At 41.5% G+C, this 21,385-nt stretch overlaps 1 long non-coding RNA gene across 1 annotated transcript; it reads right to left on the bottom strand.

Annotated features, from left to right (window-relative positions):
- Positions 1–903: 903 nt before the first annotated feature.
- On the bottom strand, positions 904–18,144 carry LOC105739643. The gene is made up of 3 exons (XR_001115595.1): positions 17,955–18,144; positions 1,251–1,358; positions 904–1,130 (listed from the first exon to the last, which is right to left on the bottom strand). It is a non-coding gene; the product is annotated as an uncharacterized LOC105739643 (long non-coding RNA).
- Positions 18,145–21,385: the final 3,241 nt, after the last annotated feature.

Here is a 21,385-nt window from a genome sequence, read left to right as displayed (position 1 = left end):
ATGCTTGGTCATGACGTATTTATGTATTTTTGGACTTGATTTGCTGAAATTTTGTTTATAATTTTAAATCTATACTCATCTGAAATACTGGTCTGTATTTTCTTTATAAGGTCTTTGTCTAGTTTTGCTATCAAATTAATGCTGGCCTCCAGAATTATGAGTCATGGTATTATTTCTTCCTTAAATATTTGGTAGCCTTTGGCCAGGCACAGTGGCTCACATCTGTAATCCCAGCACTTTGGGAGGCCGAGGCAGGCGGATCACAAGGTCAGGAGATCGAGACCATCCTGGCTAACACGGTGAAACCCTGTCTCTAGTAAAAATACAAAAAAATTAGGCAGGCGTGGTGGCGGGCACCTACAGTCCCAGCTACTTGGGAGGCTGAGGCAGGAGAATGGTGTGAACCCGGGAGGTGGAGCTTGCAGTGAGCCGAGATTGCGCCACTGCACTCCAGCCTGGGCAACAGAACGAGACTCTATCTCAGAAAAAAAAAAAAAAAAAAAAAAAAATTTGGTAGCTTTTGTGTGTGTGAAGGGTTTGAACTATAATTCCTGCTTTCAGATAGATACAGGACTATACAAGGTTACTTACTTTTTCTTCAGTGAATTTTGGTAGTTCTCATTTCTTAACAGATGTGGCCATTTCATCCAAGTTATCACATTCATTATTATTTATTGTTTGGAGCCAAACCTGATTCTAACTGAAACAAAATTTGATTTCTGGCATTGTAAATGGCTCGTCACTACTTTTAGCACCAAGTTGACTACGAGATATGAACAGTACACTGGGCAGGATAAGGAACGGATGAGTCAGTCCTACAGTAACATTTTAAAGTAAAAGACGACTCAAGGGAACTTGATATAGTTATTCAAGTAGTGCCTAACTAGTTAGGCCAAAGCGAGAGCCAGTTCAAGAAGATTGGTTTTATTTGTTGTTGCTGCTTTGTTTTGTCATTTTGCCTCTAAGCTGTTTCTAGATATCTCAGAAGCTCCGCCTCCTGGACTGTGTGTAACGTGTCTTGTACAGTGGGTAACCAGTTAACCCAGAGGCAGAAGTTCCTCATGTTTGTAGGTTTGAGGTCTGTATCATAACATTGTAGGGAGATGACATTTTATTACAGCACAGACATTCTGTGAACACAGGACATTGTTATTTTAAAAATAAGTCTTCCCCCGGAAAGGGAAAGGCAAAGCTTTCCCCAGTCTCCCCTTTTGCAAGCCTGGGTTGTCCACTCAAGCCGATGGGCTCACCTAACAGTTCCAGGTTCACACAGATTCAGGTGGTGGTTGGGCGAGGGGGGGATCTGCCCCTCATGCTCAAGGCTTCATTCTAAAGGCTCCTCTACATTTGAAAAGTTCCTGTAACAGTATTTAATGTCACTGAAATTACTGTTAGTTACAGCTGGAAAATTCTGGGGAAAAATATACCATGGGAAAAGAAGGGTTAAGTCAGTGAGCACCTGCACTAGCTGGGTTGGAGCCCCTAAAGATTCTGGAAACACTCATTTAAGAACTGACTCGATGTGATTCATTGCAGGTGAACAGATACGTCATCATTTATTTTAATGTAGAAAATAGTATTAATGAGTCTGAAGCCCCTGACGCAACTGGGACTAGAGTGTGCCCTGCTTCTGGCAAGACATCGTGGTTGCATGGGCACAGGGTGGCCAGCACCCCTCCTCAGGTGCGCTTTTTTGTGGTTGTGAAGTCAGCGATGTGGGAGGGATCCCTTACCAGTCTACACGATCTTCCTGATAGCATCACCTCCCCCTCCCTAGGGAGCGTCTACATTTTGGCCAAACATTACGAACTTAATATTTAATGTTAAAAGAGAAACTGTTTAGAAAGTCTAGAAACCTCTCATGTGCCTCGTGGCAATTATAAGATCCCTGGGCCCCCCTTAAACAAAGAGCTTTGTTCTTTTAAAGCAATTACCAGAAGTTAAAAAGCAATAATGCCAGTAAAACTTTTAAAGGCACATGTGCAGGAAGACAATTGGAGTTCAGGCTGTCTGTGGGTAGCTGGTGATCTAGCCATGATACAGGAAGATGCTGTCTTCTGGAGGGTGAAATCTTAGTGTCCCTACAGCCATTGCTCCTGCAAACCCCATCTGTGGTTGGTGGAGACATTAGCATTTAGTTGACACTTTTACCTTGGTTGAATGGAAGGTATTACATTACTATGGAGCATCGTTGCATCTTGACATATTGTCTACTAGGTTGCCAGCATCTTCAGTAGCAAGCTGTAGTTAGGTTAGTCAAGTGATTCAGTCAGCAAAAATGGTGAGGTCGCCAGGCACCATGGCTCACACCTGTAATTCCAGCACTTTGGGAGGCCAAGGTAAGAGAATGACTTGAGGCTAGGAGCTCAAGACCAGCCTGGGCAACATAGGGAGACCTCGTTTCTGCAAAAAATCAAAAAATTAGCCGGGTATGATGGTGCACACCTGTAGTCCCAGCTACTCAGAAGGCTGAGGTGCCAGGATCCTTTCAGCCCAGGAGTTTCAGGCTGCAGTGAGCTATGACTGCACTACTGCACTCCAGCCTGGGCAACAGAGTGAGATCTATCTAAAAAAGAAAAACAACGTGGTGAAGCATTAGGAAAGAATTTTGCTTGTGAGTTGCCCTTTAGTGGTTGGAAGGAAGCTCGTGTCCTGGCTTCCATACTTGCAGCATCTGCCCCATGCTGCCTTGTTAGCCCCACCTGCACCCATCCGAAGCTCTGTCCACGGTGCCACCCTTCCCGCCTTCGGTGCGTGTCCTTCGGCCTGGAGTGATTTCTCTTTCTTTCTTTTTTTTTTTTTTTTTTTGAGACGGAGTCTTGCTCTGTCCCCCAGGCTGGAGTGCAGTGGCGCGATCTCGGCTCACTGCAAGCTCCGCCTCCCGGGGTTCACGCCATTCTCCTGCCTCAGCCTCCCGAGTAGCTGGGACTACAGGCGCCCGCCAACACGCCCGGCTAATTTTTTTTGTATTTTTAGTAGAGACGGGGTTTCACCCTGTTAGCCAGGATGGTCTCGATCTCCTGACCTCGTGATCTGCCCGCCTCGGCCTCCCAAAGTGCTGGGATTACAGGCTTGAGCCACCGCGCCCGGCCGGCCTGGAGTGATTTCTCAATGTGGCTGCCACCTTCACTGCGTGTGAGCTCCTTGTCTCCAGAGCCTACCTGCAGCTTTGACTTTCTCTTCCTGGAGAAACCCCTCACCAGGATCTGGTTTTCTCTGGCAGGCACTGTCCTCGCTGCAGAAAGCTTGCCCTTCCTCCTTTCCATGCTTCAGGCTAACTTCAAATCCTTGTCTTCAAAGTTCTTTTTTCTCCCCATTTTCCTCACTCTCACACCGGTCCCAATGTTTTCGATGTCAAATGGGCTACATTTGTAGTCTTGGTCAAGAATTCCTGTTGAATAAGAGCAGGATGTCTCTCTTTCTGTCTTTTTATTGAGATGATCAGATTTATGTATGTGTATGTGGGAGCTGTTTTAAAAACTTAAAATTATGCAAGACCTCTGTAAACTTATTTTCATTCATCTGAATACATAATTTACTTACCTTAGTTAAAAATGACAGAAGGCCCTACTTATATTTCTACAGTTTGTTTTCAGACAACATTACATTTAAAGATCTTTTCATGTTAGTACATGTAGATTATCCTAATTCTTTTCAAACTTTGCATGTAATGCTATGCTATGAATTCACTGTTGTATAGAAACCTTTCCCTACTGATATTGGGACTAAAGAGTACATTCCTATAAAATATTTTAATCATTTAAAAACACTTCTGTGTTTCTGTGTTTTCTGTAGAAAGTAAAAATGTTATGTTTTAAGAATTCCACCATTGAAGGCTATTAGTCACATGAAGGAGTAACTTTGTTTTGTAAAATAATCAGTTCCCGTTTCCTGTGTTTAAATATAAATGTGTATTTAGTTTGATGCATATATATTTAATTTGTATGTATCATATAGATTTATGACTTGGGGGTATAGTGCAGATGTGTTACATGGATATATTGTGTAGTGGTGAAGTCTGGGTGTTTAGTCCACCTGTTGCTTGAATAGTGAACACTGTACCCTATAGGTAATTTTTCAACCCTCACCCCCATCTCACCAGTGTCTATCATTGCACTGTATAAGTCCCTGTGTACAATGGAACAAAAACTCTGTAACAAGTGCTATGCCTGGCATTGCGGACACACAGAGATGAATAAGGCTGTACCCTGAGGAGCCTCTGACAACCTAGACCACTGGTAATACAAGGCAAGGGAAGAAGTAGTATTGTCTTCTAAAATAGGAATAGCTGGTTTTGACTTGGGACCAGGCATAAGGGGACAGGCCTGGGTCTGGGGAACAGGCTGTGGGAAGGGTATTCCTGGGATTTGGGAAATCAGCCTCAGATCTGCAAGAAGGAGCTTCTCTTCATCCTTAGGCGGTGGGTGTCTTCAAATGAGAGGACCCGGGAGCAGCAAGTTCTTGTACCACTGAAGGCTGTGACAGAGATTAATAAACACCCTCTGCCCCCAATTCCACCTCCAGATAACAGCCATGTATGTGCTCTTCGGCACCTTCCTTCTGGCTCAGAGGTCATTTAAAAATTTTTTTTACAAGAATGTAATATATAATATGTATATGTACATTTTCTGTGTGTGTTTATCTTTATACATACTGGTACTCTTGTTTTCAATGGACCAATTTATAAGAATGAACTGAAGGTTACATATATAATTTTTTTTTTTTTTTTGCTGCAGATCATATTCCAACCAATAGCTTAAGAGCACAAATTGTGGTCTCCTGACAGTAACTGTGCACGCTGTATGGTTTTTAACATCGTTTTAATCAGTAAGTATTCATTTTCTTATTCTGCTTTTTCTCATTTCACATTATCTTATGCATCCTTGTTTACATAGCTTCCTAACCTCCATATTTACCACTTTTTAATAACTTTCTATCCTTTCTTTGATAGAATGGCTCAGTACAGGCTGACAGTTCCTCAGCTGTTGGGTTTAACGGGTGAGGAGGGGAAGGGCCCTTGGGAAAGAAGTCTCATTTACTGATCTTTCTCTTCACACCTGTGCACAAGTGCAATGGCTGGATTTACTGAAATGATAAAGAAAAAAGCCCACCATGGTACTGTTTAACACAAAGTACTTAAGCATACTCTAGGTTCTTTGAGCAGGAGATCCTGAAACATTTGGGGTATATTTTACTAATAGAAAAAAGTACAAGTCTTCCAATATATAAACACAATTGAATTTACTATAAATTAGAGAAAAGATTAATGAATTCTTATTTCTTATTTTCCAGTTATCCCATCTACAGCACTTTGAGGCTGTTTGCTGTTATGATATCTTCCATAGTGTTTCACGGTCTTGAAATTTTATAAGAATTTAGAAAAAGACTAATTACTTAGCTACTGAGGGCTTCAAAGAGCTTCGTTCGAAGTGAATATCTGGCTTACAATATGGAATCACTCTATTGCTTTTTCCTTCTATTGTCAGATCATTTGGTCATTTTGAAAAAGCTGCATACAGTGATACTAGAAAAAAATTATTTGCTTGGTAGCTTTCGATAGCTTCTTAGAACATCTGTTATCAAGCTGAGTTCATCATTCCTGGAGAGCAACTAAAGCCCTAACCAAATGTGACTTCACTGCCCGTGTCATGGAAGATGATGGAGTTGGATTGGAATGTTGAGTGTTTGCCTTTGGTTTCTGAGGTCTGTTTTCCAAAACAACATGGTGAAAATTGAGTTGTACACTTTACTTTTCCAGAAAGCACTGGGTATATATGATACCCAATTGGTTTAAGAACCTCAGATTTCAGGAGGCAGCTCAGTTATCTCCCTGTAATAACAGCCAATTCCACAAACCAGTTGTTTGATATGTGGGGCTTGCAGGCCCCCTGGTTTGGGGATGGAAACAAAAACACCAAACTGGAGTTGGCCTGAAACACAGCTACCCCTGAACACTCAGCTATCTCTGGTCACACGGGCTTGGCTTTGGAGACTGGGTTATAGCCTAGAGAGGACACGAGTCAAGTCCTTGATGCTACATGATGGAAGGACATGAGGGTCTAGTCGTGGCAGATCCCTGGGACTCTAAAAATAAAAAGCAACATCATGGAAAATATTGTGACTTAAGAGAGCATCTAAGAGGCAAAAAAAAGTGATTTTTTCCCAAAGCAATGTAGACGAGATGTTACTTAGAAAGGTGTTAAATTGAAGTGACACTTGGCCCCTTTGAAAAATCATAGGAATACCAATACAAACTGGGAAGGGACTGAAGAATTTGTTTCCTGATGAGGCAACATTAACTTTGGAATTAGGTACATCTGGCTGCACTAATAGTGGTTTTCCAACTCACTGGCAGTGTTTATCAAAATGCAGATTCCTAGGTTCTTGCCCAGCTCTAGTGAATCATGATCTCTCGAGGAGGTTCCTAGGTATCCTAATCTTTAGTGAGCTCTCCAGGTGATTTTAAAACACAGCTAAAGCTTTTAAGAGCTTACTATGCGCCAGACACTGTTTCTAGTGCTTGCTATGCATTATCTCACTTAGAATGTAAAATGATGGTACGAGCTCAGTATTATCATCTGTGTTTCATAGCTAAGGAAGCCAAGGCTTAGAGTAGCCATTGGACTTGCCCGCAGCCACACAGTGGATGATGGAGCGGGGATGTAAACACATGCAACATGTCTTTAGAGTCCACACTCCTAAGCACCATGGTGCCTGCTCATCTTTTCATGCTCTTTGTACTCTGGGAACCACTAAACAAATTAATTAACTTCTCTGGCTGTCAATTTCCTCATTGGTAAAATGGATACAAACAAATTTAAAAGTGTAAAGCCTGTAACGGTAAATCATGATAATGAAGAGAAGTCCAGCAGCTCTACTTTCTTAGGCTATGAAGAACATCTTTGTGATGCAATGTTCTATATTTGTGGTTTGCATTTATGGACAAACTTCAAATATGGGAATGATAGTAACAATGAAGATTTTTTTTAGTATAGTATGCTTTCTTAGATGTCCCCTGTGCTGAGCAATTTCACTGTGGCTAAATCTGGATCCCTTCTAATCTTTGAAAATTTCCATTCTTTATTTGATTTTTCTACATTTAAAAACTTTTAGCCTGATAAAGAAAAGATTCCCTCTTCTTGGGGTCAAATATTTAAAGGCCAACCAGCTTAAACACAAGTATCTGTATAAGCAATAGTAAATACACCCTCCCTTTGTCTATAGCGAAGAACTTTTGACCAGTGACCTGCTCACCTTTAGAAAATACACGAAAGCCTCCAGGCCTCTATTTGTTGCCCTGGCAAAGAAACTTGCCAGGAATCTTTACAGAGGATAAAGAGAATCACTTGTTTTTAAAATTAAAATCTTTTTTTTTTAAGGTGACAAATCTATCCTTTCAAATTTAAGAGCAGGAACTTAATTCAACAACACACTTACAAATTTACTGCCTGTTGCTATGGCTAAATTTGACAAGGTGACTTTTATTAGTCATTTGGCCAAAAAAAAAAAAATGGAATCTCCATCAAGACTTTGCTCTTTCCAGCCGCACAGGGTGACTCATGTGAGGTTGAAAGCAAGTAGCTTTGGGCAGGACTGCCCTGGGGCACAGCTGTGACCTCTAGTTTTGGTGAGTCACAAAAATAGCTGTAGCTTACTTCCACTTGTCCATTCTCATGAGGCATTTAAACAATGTGAATTAATGAACCACAAACTGATTCTTGCTAAGGGTTTCAGTACCTTTCCTAGAAAAACGTTTCTAGCATGACCTGTAAGTAGACAGAGTAAGTCGCCCTCTCATCTATCTCTAGGAGGCAAGTTGTCTCTTCTAGAAGATAAATAATGAGTGAAATTGCTGAAGTCAGGCTAGTTGAGGACCAGGCAGGGGAGGAGAGGGAATCTACTCGACTGATAACTCAAGAACGTACTATCCCTCCTGAATAATCCAGCCTGTTGCAAAAGTTTGCATAAAAAGGGTGAAATCATTGACTGATATTAGTGAATATTTATCAAGCACCTGCTATATGCCAGGTCCTGGCTACACACTGTGATTTGTACAGAAAACAATGAAACCTGAAGTGGTTCCTAAGACCAAGGATGTGGAGCCTCAGAACACGCAGTCACATACACACAGAGGAAGTGCGGAAGTCCAGCAGTGGCCAGCGCTTCCAGGAGAGGCCGAGAGCCGGGAAGCATGGTGAGGGACTGAGCTAGATGGGACGGACACTCAGGAAAGCCTTTCTGGAGGGGTCATGTTTCAGCTGAGATCTGAAGGAGAAATAGGGTTGAACTTGCCGAAGGATGAGGAGTACCTTCTGAGTAGAGGGAAAATGTCTTCAGGGCCTGGTGGAGGTGGCAGATGTGGGGAAAGGAATGGTGTGTCTGATGAGCTAAAAGCACTGGGTGTGGCTGGTGCTTGGACATCCTGGGGTGGGGGGAGTAGGGTGCAGATGGAGTGAATGACTTAGGCAGGAGAAGGCCACGAAGAGCCTATGGGCTTTATACCTGGAGTTGGGGTAAGCTGTGGAAGGATTTTAGGCAAAGGGTGATAAAATCAGATTTGCATTTTGTAAAGAACTTCCTGTCCACCATGTGGAGAACAAACGCAGATGGACAGGCCAGATGTATGGAGACAAGTCAAGAGGTTGCGGCATGAGCAGGCATGGTTTCTAGGATGAGGGTGGTGGTGAGGATGGAGACAGAGAGACCTAGGAAGGAAAATCTCCCTTGACTGGGAGAGGGACCATTTACACACAGTGAAAGAGAGAAAGACTGGATTGACTGCCAGCGTTGAAGCATCTCCAAATGGTGGATGGTGGTTTTACTTAGAGAGGAACTACTAGAAGCAGACTAAGGTTGTTACTGTGGGAAATGTTATGAATTTAGAAGCATATAGTATTGAAGCATGTCTTTCTGATATCCCAGTAGAGACAGCTAGAAAGACATCCATCTAGCTATATAGCTCTGGATCTCAGAAGAGCAATCAAGATTGGACAAAGGAATTTGGGAGTCTCTGTATGGCATGGGTATTGATAGAGTGTGAAAGGAATGAACTATAAATGAACTTTGAGAAATTACAACATTTAATGACTGGGTGGAGGAGGATGAGCCAGCAAGGAAGACTGAGAGGGACATGCAGGAGGAAAACCAAGAGAATATAGTTTCCTGGAAACCAAAGGAAGGTGGTATTTCAAGGAGAGAGAATAATAGTCAATGGTGCCAAAAGCTACAGATGGTCCAGTAAGATGAGGAGGGAACAAATTCCATTGGATTTAGCAACACGCAGATTCTCAGTAACTTCAGGAAGATTAACTTCAGAAATTAATGTGAAATCCAAAGGCAGGGGCGCGTTTTACCCAATGCAGAATATAACAATATTTTTAGGGCACTAATCATAAAGTTTAAAGCACAGATACATACTGACCTCTAGCTGACTGATTTCAGAGATATGCCATATGGATATTTCTGGAAAGATTTGTAGCTTTCTGGACAAACAGTGGGGTGGGGAAGAAACGTAGCAAGTTTATGTGTGGGGGAAAAGAAAAGCAGTCAGAAGCCCTGAGTGTTAGTCTTTGCAGCCAAAATTCAAAAGCAGGCCAGGTGATCAGAGGTGCAACTCTTGCATCTCTAAAGCTGCGGGGCTAGGATATAATTGCCAGAATCTATGAAAGTGTGAGTGCTGTGAGTTTTGCCCGTGAAGGCAGAAAGGTGTGAGAGTCTTGTCCATTCTATTGCCAGCCATATTAGTCTGTTCTTACGCTGCTAATAAAGATGTACCCAAGATTGGGTAATTTATAAAAGAAAGAGGTTTAATGGACTCACAGTTCCACATGACTAGGGAGGCCTCACAGTCATGGCAGAAGGCAAGGGGAAAAGCAAAGGCACGCCTTATATGGTGGCAGGCAAGACAGCTTGTGCAGTGGATACAATTTATAAAACCATCAGATCTTGTGAGACTTATTCACTACCACAAGAATCAACCCCATGATTCAATTATCTCCCCCTGGTCCCGCCCTTGACTCCTGGGGATTACTACAATTCAAGGTGAGATTTGGGTGGGGACACAGCCAAACCATATCACCAGCTCTGCATTATACTGGGGGTAACTCTGCTTGTTTTTTTTTGTTTGTTTGTTTGTTTGTTTTCAATTGGGAATGAGGCTGTTCTAGATTTTTTTTCCTGAGGTCATTTCCAGTTTTGAAATTGTAATAATTATGTTCATCAAGGTGAACATCTAATTTTGCATGCTCAATTAAGCTAATTTGGCATTTGCTGTCTTGTCTTCATCATTGGATGAGCTAATTCTTTGTACTTTTTTTTTTTTAAATCACAGTATTTTGTCTTCCCACTTGCCTTTTAATCCTCTGTGCATGTGGCAGTGAGCTGTGGCTCTCCCTCACAGGATGAGGTCATGTTTGCTCCCCTGAGGCCTTCTCTGTGCAATCGTGGTCTCTGTATAACACCAAGGCCGCAATTTTCAGGAATAAACATAGATGGGAATGGATGATTCCCTGGTTTCATAAAACCTCTAAGCAACATTAGATAATGCTCATTGATAGAAGTAAAACTGAATTATTCTCTGTGCCAGTAGTTTTTATGTCTCATAAGAGATTCTACTGGAGGGATCACTTGGTATTTCAAAGATGCATGGAAACAACACATTGATGGAATTGTCTGCAATGGAAAGTCATAAATGTTTGCTGATGATTTTTGGTGGGTCTATCAAAATCAATTAACCCTACCATTGTTGCATTTTGTGCTCACTTAAATAAAAAGTATTGAAGAGGACGAATTTTGCAGCAAGGGGCAAATACTCCTAAATACTGAAAACTCTTTGAATTCTAGAAGAATAGAAACCTGAGAATTGTTCCTCAATGGGAGAAATATTTAGAAAGGCAATTTTCATCACTTTGTATTTTTCCGTGAAAGTGGAATAATTAAAAGCATAATGATTTAAGCTGACTCAGAGTATGATGAAAGAAACATTAAATTTCTTCTGAGTGGGGTATTTAAAAATCATATTGAAATCTGAGGATGCTATGGAAGCTGTTAAAAGTTTATGTACTGGAATATGTACAACATATATTTTGCACAGGAAAAATATATTTTTTGATATAATGACATTTATGATATAGAATAGGACACAACTTCAACTTGAATGTTTAAGAGGAATTAAATGAGATCACGGCTGTAAAGTTCTTAGCACAGTGCCTGGCGCACTGTGTATGCAGATGGCAGCTGGTGTTACAAGCCTCTCTCTTCTCTAAAGCACTCTTCACTAGAGCAATGCCGGTGACATGTCTGCATGTCATGGGAACTTTTGGGAATCTTATGTACGCCCAGTGTCTTTTCTCAAGACAAGCTGCACACTCACAAAGGCCAGGTGCATTGCCTCAAACTGACTGGCCCAGCTTGGGGCATTAACCAACAGTGGCCGAATATGAGATGTAATTTGTTTACAAGGTGCTTCAGCCATTCTGTGGTGAGGTTGTATATTGAGTAGTTATCAGTTGACACATCTGACATTTTTTCAATGTCATAAAAGATTCTCGGTAACCTCAGGAAGATTGACTTCAGAAATTAGTGTGTAATCCAATGGCAGGGACATATTTTATCCAGTTTTTTTTCAATGTTTTACATTGAAAAAATGTCAGATGTGTCAACTGGTAAAAATAAAAGGAATGTGTCATAAGATCAATCAGTAAAAACAAAGGGGTTGTATCATAAGAGGGAGAAGGGAAAGACTTGGATGGAGAAGGGGGCAGAAACAGAGAAAGTGCATCATGGGAATAATGGCATCAGTGGAGAGGCAGTCGTGGGCATCTGCTGATGAAGGGTGCTCATAGTCCAGTAAGATGGGGAGAGACCATGAGCTGTGTGGGGCTCAGACAGTACGGAGCCTACTTCATTTCTCCACTAGGCGTGGCTTTGTAGTTTCAGAGATGTCCTCTGAGTTTTCTTTTTCACTATCATAAACCTCCAACACCTAAAGCTGTGCTTCTCAAAATTTCCAATGAAAGTGTCCCACAGTCTGATAGTTGAGATGGGGAGCCTTGGAGATCTGGAGATCCAGGCTGGAGCTGCAGGCAGCAAGTATGAGATTCCCTTCACTTTTTCTTAAGATCTCAAACATGTACCTGATTTTCATACTTCAATCTATAATAGGTTTATTTTAATGGGGGGAAGACTGTCATCCAGAGAACAGATCCAGTAAGAAAATGTGCTGCTATTTGAGTACCACATTTGGAGAATTGATTTGAGCAACCTGGCACATCTATGTTCTTTACAAACTAAATGGCCAGAGAACAAGATGACCTCACTTTTTCCCAGAAAGTGGAGAGGGTCATTTGCAGTCTCTTGTAAAGATTGAAAGGGGGTCTGTAAGCCAAGCTACAGACTCCCCTCATGCAACTGGTCCTGGGATCCTTATTAGTATTTATCATTTTCTTTCTTTACTGCCCATTCAAGATTCTTCACTACTAACCAACATTTCAGCTGGTCTGACCAATTGGATAATCCAGGCCTTTAGCCCTGAGGGGTCTGAGCTCTTAGTCGCCTTGCTTTTATAGGCGTGTGATTGAAGACATTGCTATTTATGGCTGCCATGGAGCATGGAGGCACCCTGTGGGGCTGTAGGCAACAATGCAGCTGTGGAGAGATTCATAAACTACACTTGGCATGACAGCCCACTGTGGATAGTGGTTGTTCAGAGTCCTTGATATTTTGCTCTTTTCATGTAATGTTTCTTAGATGCATTTCCAAGTAGCAATAGAATTCACACATGGAGCAGTTCATTTTTAGCTTCTCTACTTCTCTACAGTGTTTTAAGTACACTGATATGTTATAATTTCTTTAGTCAGTATTCAACTACAAGATATTTACCTCTATATTATTTTTTGGCTCACAGTTTTTAGGATATCCAGCTTACTTGGGCAATACTTCTCCGTGATCTTTCCAGTTGGATATTTGAAAATACAGTGGAAATAATTACATCTTAGACACAGAAATCTACTTGATGTTATATCAGTTTATAAAAGAGGAGATGTAGACTTCCCGAATTTCAAAATCAGAACTTTTAGTAATCATCTAAAGTTATTTCGTAGATTAAAAAATAATTCCATGTATTTAATGGTATGCTTTACCATAATCATAGTAAGTTGTGCAAGCATATTCATAGAAATCATTAATATATGTTAAGTACCATGCTAAGCATTTTATTGGTATAACCTCATATAATAATCACCTGAGGTTATCCACATTTTATAGATAAGAAAATATATCCAATCAATAGTGGAGCTGGGACTCAAAACTGAGACTGTGGAGACAGCAAATCCCATCTCACAAGGCCAATGAGAAGAGATCAGGTCAGCTTCAAAGTGAAGGCATTAAAAGATGTGTAGGAACACCTTTGGGCGTAAGATGGGCCCCAACCATCTGCATTTATGCTGAACCCACTGAAATGTCAAACATCAAATCCCTTTAAAAACTGTCGTCTGCTAAGTCTAAGAACAGGAACTGGATTTCACCACATAGGCCATATGTTTGCAGCCCTCCAGTTCTCATGGAAGCATTTTGAAAGCACTTTCACTCCAAAACATGTAAAAAGATTGCTCTAATCAGCAACTCAACAAGTTAAACTACATGTTGGCTTAATTAAAATATTTAGATCACAGTTGGATATTATTTCTCTATTGAGATATTTTCCACAAGGATATCATTTTTTGTGAGGTAGATTAGTAAATAGATGAAGGTAAAATATCTGAGACATGGGCTCATTCATTGGGTAGAATTTATTGTATTCCCTCTGGAGTGGTTGTGGGATAATGACAGGAATGGAAACACGCATTCGCGTAACAATCATTTACTCATTTATCAAGAATGTATTCAGCTGGTGCTATGTGGCAGACATCCTGTTAGTTGCTATGTCTACAGATAGTGCAAAGTACTATTTTCTTAGTACAGTGCAGATTGTTTTAAAGTGTCACTAAGGAGGTATTTCCATAGTTCGTCTGTAGAAGCAGTGTATTTAGAAGTTTCCTGTTCTGTGCTTTTATTCTTTAATAGTTATAACAATTATATAAAAGGACTAGGGATGTCATCTTACAGTTATGGATTGTTAGATTTGGAATTACATCAAGGACACCTTCTTCATTCCACAGATAGGGAACTGAGGCCAGGAAGCACAGTGACCCAGAAAAGTTTGTGGAACAATTTAGAGGTGCAGGCAGGAGTGAAACCAAGCCTCCTTATTTCTACCTTGTCCTTAGTTTACTACTCTACTGAAAATAAAGTCATAAATGTTTATCCTCAAGGTGAGAAATCCATTTTAACCCATTCTAGATATATAATAAGTTATGAATATCTCCTGCAAAGCTCATAACTCTCCAAATAATCTCAACAGTTGAGCATGCAATGCCAAGAAATTCTTCATTATAAACTAAATAGTTCATTAAGATATTAAATCCATACCTGCCTTGTATTTTGTAATGAAAAAGTATAACAATTGATGATTCACTTAATTTTGATAAACGTTCATTATAAACAATAAATTCCTCCAAATTTTATAAATTTTGGGGGTGTATTTTGAGGCTATTTGGAACAACAAATAATTGTTCAGTTTTAGATGATATATTGTATACATAACAAATCTGTGTCAAATTATATATAACATATGGTCAGCCCTCCATACTTGTGGGTTTTACATTCACGGATTCAACCAACTGTGGATCAAAAATATTTGGGAAAAAAGGATGATTTCGTCTGTACTGAACATGTGCAGACTTGTTTCCTTGTCATTATTCTCTAAAAAATACAGTATAACAACTATTTGCCAACATTTACATGGCATTAGGTATTATAGGTAATGTAGAGATGAGAGTGTACAAATCCTAAAGAGAGACTACCAGATAAGCTAATAAAGTGATATTCAAGATAATAAAGAACTGATAATTATAAGATCACTGCTACCAATAATCCCTCAGTGACTGGAACTTGAATATAAACTTGTAATATGAATGGTTCTTCCAAAAATCTCACAGACTCCAATTTGGCAGTGATGAGTAACCTTGCAGGGTTTTGAGGCAAAGGCTTTAAATGGAGAATAAAATGAATATTAAAGAGAACACAGGCTCTTCGTGGTCTTTCCCTGAATTAGTACAGGGGAGGATGTGCATAGGTTATATGAGAATACTTTGTATCAGAGACTTGAGCATTCATGGCTTTTGGTATTTGAGGGAGGGTCTTGGAACAAATTCCCCAGCGACAACAAGAGACAGCTATATTTGTCCAATCTAGGTCACCTACAACTTTGGATGTCTTTCTTTCTTCTATCATATATCTATCTATCTATCTATCTATCTATCTATCTATCTATCTATCATCTATCTATCTATCTATACACACACACACACACACACACGTTGTAGTTTGGCTTCCAAGGGAAACAGACTCGATGATATTTACATGCAGATAGCTGGTTTAATGGGAAATAACCCTATTTCCCACTAAGGCTGAGGAACAACACCTGGAGGTGAGAAGATTGGGTTGGGCCAGGAGGTATTAATATTTGAACCTCGATGGGATTGCAACAGTGGCCTCAGCCAATTCTGCAAGGAGCACTGGGACTAGGTTGGCTCTTCAGAGTTGTCCAGCCTTGAGACAAGGGGCCCAGGCCTCTAAATGTCCCCAGCCCCTCTCTAGTCATTGGAAAATGGATTCCTCTGGGCATGGAACAGGACTTTAGGAGAGGAGTGGAGTTGGTCTGGGACCTGTCTGCTGCTCTATAAAATAATCTTTGAAGAATGAGTGACTGAAATCACATTGAGAAAATGAGACTTGAGGCAATTGGTGAGTAGTTGTTATTACACTTAAAATAGTTGATAAGGCTGAAGGTAGAGGGATGAGTTATAATTTGGACATGTCTCCTTTTTACTTTTCTGACAAAGCAATCCAGATTCTTTTGCTGGAAGGAAGACGTTTAAATGGCATAAGCCTTCTCTTTGATTGTCTGGAGCTGTGATTGGGAAGCCCAAACAGGCAATGACTGTAGATCAATTGCTGCATTGAAAAAAATTTTATTCAACATTAACTTCTTAGCAGGACTTTGGAAATTGGCCCAGTTCTCTATTGGCTTAGCAAATGCCTGGAAAATGGGACTTAAAAACAATAACATAAATCAAAGGGTTAGGACAAGGAGATATGGATGTCTGGGAGACTAGCTACAGGTTCTTGAAGATTAAGTTTTCCTGTGCAGTTTGGTATCACAGCCTGGTAAGCAATGCGTTTGGGAGGTTGATCCTGCTTGAAAGTAGGATAGATAAATTAGGAAAGAAATTAAGAGTTCTAAAGGGAATTTTTTTAGATTTAGGAAGGTAAATAATTCAAAATAACAACTCTAAAAATTAAAAAATCTCAAATGTCTTATGTTCATCATTATGGAAATGGTGTTTATCTTCTATCCAAGTCATAATCACAGATGTGATTAGAGATATTTGTGACATATTTGAATAGTCTTGGGCCTCCAGGATGTTGAAGGTCAGAAAACTGTGTCATAGCTGGGATCATTGAGAGAAAAGAGAGTGTTCAGCCTGGACCCCTTCTAACAAGAGAGCTGATGATGTCCTTTGAATGTGAAATTCTGATGTGCACAAAAGAAAATAAACTTATTTACATCGTGTTGCTCCAGAGAAAAGAACAGGAAGCAATGGGAAGACACAGGGAGAGAGATTTTGATTCAACCTAAGAAAGCACCTTCTGACATTAGGGTCAGGGAGGCCTGGGGAAGTGGCTCTCCTCCCACTGGACGTCCTCCTGCAGAGGGAGGTGACCGTCTTCAGGGACCCTGAGGAGGCGTTTTCTAGACTGAACGGGACGGCAGGCCATATATCCGCTAAAGGCCTTCCTTATCCTGGGATTTTATTACTCTGGGTCCTCAGAGACAAATTTTTCATGCTAGTTCCTTTTTTGGTCATCACACCATGACCATGATTAGGTTGGCATGTAAAGGGGGCTGTCATTAGACATGGCCTCTTCGCCTGCAACTGCGATGTTGGTGTAGCCCAGAGAAGGGGGCAAGGCCTTGTAGTATAAAGAGTGTGGATTTGGAATCGGGCAGTTTCACATTTAAATTGTAGCTGTTATGTTGCTTTGTATAAGTCATGCCATTTTTCTAATTATTCGACTTCTCTGCATAATACTTATGTTAAATAGTACTTGAGTAATGATACTTAAGTTAGGTGACAGGAACTATTTGAAAGTGCCTAGCTCCCAGCAGGCATCCACAAACCCAAATTTCTCTTTCTCCAGGAATCTGAGTGTTTCCCTTCCGATTGCAGTTATTACACAATTGCACATAATGTTCAACAGCTCAGCTCCCTCTGGTACTTCCTTCTGCCAAAACTAGGACTCAGAGACTCACCATGGCTGAAAAAAGTCAGGAAGGAAAATAGAGAGGCCAAGAGGCAAAGCACAGCCTGGCCTGGTATTTCTCATCTTCTTCAGAACCCAGACAGAATATCACCTTTCCCACTAAGTCACCTCCTTTATTTCTTACTTCTCTTTGTGACATCATCATTGTCCACATCATCTGGCCCCTGGTCCCATCTATCTTGGGCAGGTGGCTGAAAAGTCAAGCCAGTGTCCCCGGGAGATACTACCAGGCTTCCTCCAGGGAAGACAGGAGCATAAATGACTGGAAGAGCGGAGAGCTGGATGGAGTATGGTGCAAGGAACAGGTGCAGGTTGAACATTCCCGTCACAGTGTGAAGTCCCCTGAGATGGGACCTCCATCCCTGTTGCCTCTCCCAGTACCCTGAACACGCCTGGATGTTGGCGGGATAGATGGGTAAGGAAATCTGTCACTTCAGTAGAGTTTGGGCAATGCTCTTCTAAAAATTTAAAAGAGATGATAAAAATCTGATATGACATTTTAAATGAGAGAGAAAAATCTAAATACTTACAAGGAAATCAATACAGTTCCTCTGTGATGATATTGTTGAAAATAGCAGAGACTCTTCATGGTTTGCTCAGCGTTTGTTTGTATAAATCTGAGTCTATGACATGCGTCACTATGAGGGAGGACCCTTTCACTGGTTCTATGTGCTGATGTCCTGGATATACCAGGGGCTGCTACCAATGGCTTGGACCTGCTGCAGATGGCTCTCTGCACAGTTGCCGTGGAGAATGGAGCTGCTTGCATTATTTCTCACTTCTCTTTGTGACATCCTCATTGTCTACATCATCTGCCTCTGGTCCCTCCTGCAGGCCTGGGCATCTTGGGCAGGTAGCTGAACACTGGAGCCAGTGTCCCTGGGAGATAGGGAAGTCCCTCCCCATGAAGGGACCTAGGTTCTTTGTATCCTCTCCTGTAGTCCTGGGCCAATAACTGACTGCTTTATGGAAAAAACACACACACACAAAACAAACAAACAAAGAAACCACCTTGCGTTCATGCCCCAAGACTGAGCAGACTCTGTGGTACAGTTTATTCCCCAGAGGCCCCATGGGATCAAGCTGAAGCCCGACTGCATCAGAGACCACATCCTTTTTCACTTTTCTTTCCTCCCTTCCCAATATGGCTCCCACCGACCCCTACATGTTTCTTGTGAGTGCACTCCCTTAATAAATGTCTTGCACAAACAAACATCCCCTTCTCAGGTTCTGCTCCAGGGAACTGTACCCCAGACACTACCAGCATCTGTCCCTCAATGCCACACACCTGTCATCCCACACATCAAAAGGAATCCCATGTAATAGGATACAAGCACAACTGCAAACACACTCACTGCCCCCCGCCCCCTCCAATGAGGAGACAAATGAATAGTCCATCACTCATCTAAAGAAGACTTTTTAGAGCCACTGTTCTTGGAGCCTGTTACCTCTGGGTGAGATCCATTTTCCCCCTATTTCTGTTTTAATTTTTTATATTTTCAAAATGAGAAAAAAAGGTGGGTGCAATGGCTCACACCTGTAATCCCAGCACTTTGAAAGGCTGAGGTGGGAGGATCACTTTAGGGCAGGAGTTTGAGACCAACCTGGGCAATATAGTGAGACCCCCATCTCCACTAAAAATTAAAAAAAAAATGAGCTGTGGATGGTGGTGTGCACCTGTAGTCCCAGTTATTCTGAAGGCTGAGGTAAGAGGGTCTTTTAAGCTCAGGAATTTTAGGCTGTTGTGAGTTATGATTGTACCACTGCACTGCACTCCAGCCTGGGTGATGGAATGAGATCCTGTCTCAAAAAAAAAATTAAATTAATAGGCTGGGCATGGTGTCTCATGCCTGTAATCCCAGCACATTGGGAGGGCAAGGCAGGTGGATCACTAGAGGTCAGGAGTTTGAGACCAGCCTGGCCAACGTGGTGAAATCCTGTCTCTACTAACAATAGAAAAATTAGCTGTGCACAGTGGTGGGTGCCTGTAGTCCCAGCTACTCGGGAGGCTGAGGCAGGAGAATGGCTTGAATCCGGGAGGCACAGGTTGTAGTGAGCCATCATGCCATTGCACTCCAGCCTGGGTGACAAGTGAAATTCCATCTAAAAAAAAAATTAATAAAGGAGGAAGCCTGAATAAATCACCAAGATCATGTCGCATGTTGGTTGAGACTGGAGGCTTCTACAGGGATGATGAAGTAAATGAAATGATTGACAACTCTCATAAATGTTAATTTGCTGATTAATCTATTTGATAACAAAGTAAGTTACCTGGTCACCCAGAAGGACTGCCACAGACTCTGTCCTCCTGGAGAATTTTGCTTGGCCATTGTTCTTCCAGAGCATCTCAGAGGTTCTCTCTGTGGAGGTGGGACAGGGAGGTCTTAGTCACAATCAGCCATTACCAACATCATTTATACTTATGCTTGAACACTTCAGGGGGCTGTTAGCTTGAGGGATTTCTCTCACATGACCATTCTTGTAAAACTATGGTTAGCCATGTGCCAGTTTCATTTTTGAGAATTTTATTTGTCAGGATAACGTTGAAACATCTTTTTGAATCTTCTGGCTGGCTATACTTTCAGGGCTAAGCCATACCTGTAAGTCTTCTGATTTTTAGAGGAAATTCTGGGGCTCCACCTATTTTCATGGTTTTTTTCCTTAATGACCTCAGAGCATGAGCAGGATATTATAGATTGGAGTTTTGGCATGGATTTCAGGGTGCATTTCTTCGCAAATCTGCTTTGGAGTCTTGCCAAAATGTTGCATCACAGCCAACTGAGTATTATAAGGGGAGGAATCTTCATTTTTACTTGGTGGTGGAGAAGGTACATTCTGAAGGGCTTGCTAACGTTTCTGGCTCCTCCTTCCTATATATCCTCATTCCAATTGCTGGTAATCTTCAGTTTTTCAATCAGTTCATAATCTCTCTCTCTCTCTCTCTCTCACACACACACACACACACTCACACACACACCCCTGGTGGCCACCACGGTTTGGCCAAACTAATAGTGGATGCTGTGCTCTGACCCTCTGCGTCAGTGGGCTGTCCTCTATTCTCTTCCGTTGACTTCCACTGAGCAGCGTCGGCTGAGGCTTGCCACTTCTCTGAGCTTTACTGAAGGCCATAAGGAATCAATAACTCAATCCAATATTCTGACATTTAAAATGATGAATTCCTCTAAAGTCTAGCTATCTGATGAAGTAAGACATCTGATTCCCAAGAAACAAGACATACTGCTATTGTTAAACGTGCATTGCGGCTCTCTATCCCACGACAATAATTTCTTGCTGGTCCCAATCCACTCTGACACTTTTTCTCTGCAACCCCATTTTGAACACCAATTTCATATTAATTTCAGTGGTTCGACAGCAAGTTATAGAAATCCTCACAACCTAGTAGAAATCCTCAAAATCTACAGAAGACTAAAAGAGAATACAGTAGGGTCTCCTGGAATTCTAGGATAAGAGTAAACTTAAGCCTCTGTTCCATTTTGTGCTGCTGGGAAACCAACAACTCCAAAATGTAGTGGCATAGAACAACCATTTCATATGCTCTGACTACTGTGGGTGAGGAATTCAGACAGGACATGACAGGGATGGCATGAGTTGCATGTGCTCCACAATGTCTGGGCCTCTGCTGGAGGATTCAGAGCCTGGGGATATGCAGGCATGTGGAAACTAGAGTCCTGGAGATGTTATCATCTGTGTGTGTGGTGGCTGAGCTGGTTGTCAGCAGACCCTCATTTGGGGCTGTCACTGGAACATCTATGTGACCTCTCCATGTGGCTTGGGCCTCCTCACAACATGGTGGTCTTAGGATGGTCAGACTCTTTATACAGTGGCACAGAACACCAAAGGCAAATGCCCCAGCTTAGAAGGCAGAAGCTGACTTGCCTTTTGTGACCTAGCTTTAGAAGTCACACAGCATTAATTCTGCTGCATTCTCTTGGTCACAAGC

The sequence above is a fragment of the Nomascus leucogenys genome, chromosome 4 (genome assembly GCF_006542625.1).
Source record: "Nomascus leucogenys isolate Asia chromosome 4, Asia_NLE_v1, whole genome shotgun sequence".
Lineage (NCBI taxonomy): Eukaryota > Metazoa > Chordata > Mammalia > Primates > Hylobatidae > Nomascus > Nomascus leucogenys.
This window is presented reverse-complemented; position numbering and strand designations above follow the sequence as displayed.